This window comes from Pectinophora gossypiella, chromosome 10, assembly GCF_024362695.1.
Source record: "Pectinophora gossypiella chromosome 10, ilPecGoss1.1, whole genome shotgun sequence".
Classification (NCBI taxonomy): domain Eukaryota; kingdom Metazoa; phylum Arthropoda; class Insecta; order Lepidoptera; family Gelechiidae; genus Pectinophora; species Pectinophora gossypiella.
Genome location: NC_065413.1, coordinates 14,704,528 through 14,710,554, shown reverse-complemented (window position 1 = coordinate 14,710,554; position 6,027 = coordinate 14,704,528).

Sequence of the window (6,027 nt, the reverse complement as noted above, 5' to 3'; positions counted from 1 at the left end):
CTGTGAAATAAAAGTACACAATTTTATAAAAAAATATTGAAATTCAAAAATATCTTTATTCAGTAGGTAACATAGTTACACTTTGAATCGTCAATTTTTACATAACGAACGTCTCATCCGCTTAAAACTACTGCAGCTTCTCACAACCTGTATAGCCGGGGAAAAGAAGCTGCAAGAAAAACCTCGGCGTAAGGCCCTAGAAATTCTTTAAAAAAAAAATATAAAATATTATACAAGTGAGTAATTTAGCTGCCTAATATCCATAGAACACTATTACTCCTGGCGGAGAATAATGACAACTCCGTATAAAGTGGTTCGATACGAGAGCCATCTAGTTTTGGCCCACGCTAACACAGAATAGCGCGGGAATTACGAATCGTGGCCTCCACGTTGATCATTAATTTAAAAATTTAGGTTTTTTTCACTTGTAAGGAAACTCGATGTATGTTCTTGGAAATTTGAAAAGAACAAGAGTTTAAAAAAATCCAAGAACATACATTAAGTTTCCTTACAAGATAATAAATAAAAACAACAAGTACTGAGAAAAGTATTTATTTATTCTTCTTCACTATAATTGAAATTGAGCCTTAATGTTTATATATAAAACTTCATTTCAATTCTCGTCGTTCGTACACATACTCATTTTTGTAGGCGTACCGACGATGTGGCATGTGGCAATGTCGCACGTTGTTGCTCCGGTGTAAACTTATGCAATATTATATTCATTTTTCGTTGCAAAGCTGTCGCAGATGTTGTTCTGAAAATTCTCTATTTTTAAGAGTATAGAATCTTTTCATACAAATAAAGAAAACGCTATGTATATTATACAATCAATGTTTTTCTCTTTGTGAGAAGGGCAGGCATTCAAAAAAACAAAATTAATTGATATTTTCACAAAAAAAAAACAAAAATATTTGTTTTTCAAAATTGGCTTACAAAGCTATCGCTTTTTGAACGTCAAAAATTAAATTACATATTATGTACCTAGCTGTAAAACTACTACCACATCGGAATCTGTAACGCTGAGGGAAAGACGTGGCCAGAAAACCTCCCAGCACAGGGCCCTAGTCCTACTGTTTCATGTTTTCCTTTCTTTTTTTTTAAATCCAGTTTGTATTACATAATTTATAAACTTAAATACAATGGTATTCCAATTACAGTCGGTGGAAGGAAAGTGAAAAATAAAGAGTTTATGTGGTTTCCAGAAACATATAGAAGTAAATCGTCTGCGTATTGTAGTATATTAGCATAAGGCTTCAAAACACACTCCAAATCCGAAGTTATAAATATTATACAAAACGGGGCTTAAAACAGAGCCCTGTGGTAGGCCCTTCTAGACGGTTCTACATAAGTGGTTTGAGTCTACCGAATATTTAATATATCTTTCAGATAATAAATTGATTACAAAGTTTACCAAAACAATTGGTACATTTAACATACTAAGTTTTTTCATAAGGATTGAGATAATTACATTATCGTACGCAGATTTTATATCTAAAAAAGCACCGAGTATAGATTCATTTCTAGAAAAGGATAATTTTATGGTAGTGGTAAAGATACTTAAACTGTCAAAAGTGCTTTTACCTTTTCTAAACCCGAACTGACTACTTGATATAAGGTTATGATGTTATAAGAACCCCTCGAGTCTAATTTTAATTAAATGTTCGGCAATTTTGGCCAAGACAAGCCAATGCAATTAGACGATAAGATGATGGATCAGTACGAACCTTCTTAGGTTTCAATAAAAGAATTAAATCCAGAGTTCTCCAAGATCGAGGCACAGTCCCATTCGTATAAATGTTCTTTCTAATCTCATTTATGTGAGCCTTTTCATTTAAAAAAATATTAATTAGTGTAGCACTGCACTCCACACAATTAACAAGATTTTTGATAACTATTTAAGATTTATATTTTTTTCGATGTACTCTCGCCACTCAACAAAAGAGTGATGACTTTCAATATCTTTTGCTAAAAATATTCTTTCGCAGAGGCTGCAGCTCGTCACAGGAAACTGTTTAATTTAAAAACCCACACACGTAAGCACACGCTATAATTTCACCACTTTCTTCGTTTAAAGCATCCTCCATAGGTTCATACAACATATGTGCGACAAATTATTTAATATAGCTGTCTTAAGCCCAGCCACAAACTGCCCGGTGGTAGGGTTTGTGTTGGACCCACAATATCCTCGAATGCAGCCAAATAAAGTTTCGAGTGGCAACCTCCTTGTTGCCAAGCTCAATTTTTTTTGTTGTTGGACAATTTTTTCCACAAAATCTCGACACCATTTAATGTCCATATCCATCCTTCTTGAGAGGGTGACTTTCGAGAGCACCCAACAAAAGTCAAATTAGAAAAAACACTTTCATTTTTTTAAATGCTCAATATAGGGACTTGTTTGTGACAAATTAGTTGCGTGAAGCTTTCCCCTTCTTAAATCAGCTTGCTCGCTATTCAAACTGTCGAATAATTTATCCATATTGCTGACTAAATCCGCCGTCAATGCTCCCTCAGCAGGAAGTTCTCCTGAAAAATAAGTTGATAGGTAAGTATGATAATGATAAGACATAGCTATTGAGTCTTAAGGAAATAATCATTCTTTTAGTGTTTATTTTTAAGCGGTCCTTTAGTTTGTTAGTTGTTTTTAGTCTAGTTAGGAGTTATACATCATTAATTAAAGATAATTATCTTTTTAATATTATAATAATATAGTTTCAGGGGCTTTGCTGCGGGAATAAGACATCCGCTTTCGCCAGGTTGGTGGCAAACGATCGCTTCCACCACCACCAACGATTACAACTAAAATTTAGATCTTAAATAATAGCATGATCAAGAATATGTTTTTCCTTTTATATCGAGGTTTTTATTCTTGCAAACATTCCTGCAGCAACAGAGTGGCTCAAAACTTGTGCTGCTAGGTTTACTTTCATTTTTTGCTTATTATTGGGGTTTAAATGTTCTTTCTTTAAGCACGGTGCAAACACGAAATTCGGGTTAGTATTGTCAATTTGAAAAAAAAAACAAAACTTATATGGCTCCACTTCGCAACACCTGTAAGTAAATCATTTTAAGTTTTATATTTCTTAGCGCAATTCGAAAAACATAAAAATAATAAGTGTGCACGGTTTATTAAAATTATTTTGAGCAGTTTTACATTCAGGATAAACTGCCTCCATCTTTGGCATTTGTTGGTCTGAGCCAGTGGCGTAGCGTGCCTTGTCGGGGCCTCGTATAAAAATTTTTTTGGAAGCCCTTATATGGAGGTAAAGATTTTTCACAAAAGAAAAAAAAATATTGTGAGAAGAAATATTTATTTATCACATAATTTACCCATTTTACAAATAAAAATCGAATTTTAAATATTCACTCTCCTTGCCTCTTTTTCGGCAAACTGATTTATTAAATCATTTATGGCTGATGATGATTTTAGTTTTTCTAAAGTTTCTGCCTCTATGGACAATAGTGAGATGTCTGACAGCCGTTCTTGTCCCATCGAAGTTCTTAAGTAATTTTCTATTAGTTTTTTGCTGATCAGTATGAGTGCTTTCTCAGTTTGGTTAGGACTACTAACTAGAGCACAAAAAAACGTCAGGCCCATCAGTCAGGCGGAATGCGGTTAAAAGAATGAAAACAAACATTTCATACAAAATCTGACAGCTGTAATAGCCCAGCAAAATTATAAATCACCAATTGTTAGCTAACTGCAAGTAAAATATGACCTTTTGAAATTGGTCGCACAGCTCAAGTTTGTTTACCTACTTCTGTCAGGTATAGAAACTAGCACGTGGATTTGCTGGGTTGATTGGCCTTGCAGTTCAGTTCATAAGTGTTTTGAAGTAAATAAAAACAAAATTACCTCTTCCTGTTTTGCCTGTTGAATGTATATTCGAAGTATATTCAATGTCATATTTAAAACTTAAACCCACCCACTGGACCTTCGGCGATGGGATTTCAGTGATGTTGCTGAAAACAAAGGACCTCGAGGTTATCACCAAGTTGGTGCAAAAATATGCACGAAGAATTGCGAGGACTCATCTCGGCAGATAATTCGAATTATATAATTTAGAAGAAAATTAAATTATTAAAATATTCGGGCTCATCGATAACCCTGCAGCGTCATTTGTGATGTCATAAAATTACGTTGTAAACGTCTGAAACCACAAGATGTCGCTACAAGCCTCGTTTGGTCCGAAATGCTTCGTTACAATTTCCTTATCTCCTATTCTTATGCATGGATTTTCTGGTGTTGCGCCCAGGTTGGATAAAGTCCTCCTATTGACTCCATCCATATCGCACACTGTAGCTGAAATATTAACTTCAGCTTCGAAGCATTGCTTTAAAACCTGAAATACGTTAGAAGTTGAAAATTTTTTTTCAATTTATCGACGGAAATATCAGCGCACAGCTAAAACCGCTACGCCTAGAGACTCCAAATTTGACACATAGGTTCCTTTTGAGGTGTAGGGGAGCACTAAGAATGGATTTTGCGTGCAATATTCCCACGGGAATGGGAAAACGGGAACCACGCGGGTAACGACGTGGTAAACAGCTAGCTATAATATAAACCATTTTGACCTGGACGATCATCTTTGAAATTGGAAATCTACATTTAGAAATGTTAAGAAGCCCTTCAACTACTTTTTTTCACCATCTACTCCTAGCGCCGGTTCTGGTCCTGGTTTCTTTAGTCCATCGGGTCTGCGCCCACTGATTTTGTCCAATATTGTGGTCTTGGGAATAGCATATTCTTTGCATATTTGTCTTATCGATTTATTCTTCTCTCGAATTTCATTTAACACTGAAATTAATTATAATATTTGCGTACACCCGAGTATGCAACATCAGGTTTAGATCATGTCTAAACTTATTTTCGGAATTAAACTGACTTTGGCTGAAAGGCAATGCAAACAAAATCACCTGTGCTACATTCGGTAGGCTGTTAAGCAAGGAAATATAATGACTAAGTAGTTCTTTGTTCGCGTTACCTCTCCTACCGGCCAAGATTATGATTGTACTATTTTCTAAGAATTTATATGAAATTATTCTTTTTAAAATGTCTAAATAGGAGGCACCCGGCATACAATTATTAATTACTCAAGCTCAAGAAATGGCTAAGTTGTAAACGCATTGTTTTGCCAATTTCATCACTAAACATAATCATATTTTGCGCTCTGTTTACCGGCGTGGGCGCCGCCTGCCCGGTCGCCGACAAGAAGGACGTATTATTGTCATTAACAATGGGTGTGAGGAGCAAGTCCTACGCCGCCGGTACCAGCTGATGGGCCGGCGCGGGCGCGGACAGCGGGGAGGACTCGAGCAAGCCCCTCAGTCGGCGAGGATGAATGCTTGCTACTACGAGGCATGCCTTTTAAGTTTTGTCGTTTGAAGTAAAAAAAACAACTATAACCTTGTAGTAGTACCTTTTATTGTTTTTCAAAGTATTCACCACGAAGTTTAATACACTTTTCCATTCGCTCGAACCAGTTATAACATTTATTCCACTCCAAAGTGGAGGTGTTCAAAATGGCTGACTTAAAACGCTACGCTCTCTATGGCAGCAATGATTTCTGTGAGCAGAAAAATATAATCGGTGAGCAGAAATAGCTAATTGGTCAGCAACTCATGGTCAGCAAACATTTCAAAATCAATCAGCAATTTATGTCATTCTGGATGGCTGTAATTATTTTTGTACAGCATATTAATTATATAAGCTGCAATCAGCTGCTCATGTTTAATAAAATTTTGGTAAGCACTCAGAGTGTAAGCAAAAAAATGCATTTTGTGCTGCATATAAGAGTAGCAAAAATACTTTACTTGTCATGCGCAAAATGGGCGCATTCCTTACAAAGATTATTTAATTTATTTACTCTCTGAGTGGATGTGTTTTTTTGGGTATTTATTATTTATAGAAGTGTAAATTAATAAAAGATTTTTTTATTATTATAAAATATAATTGTAACTTCTTATACAATGCAACTTCTTATACAATGTGTTAAAATTAAATATAAACAAAATGTTTCATTCTTA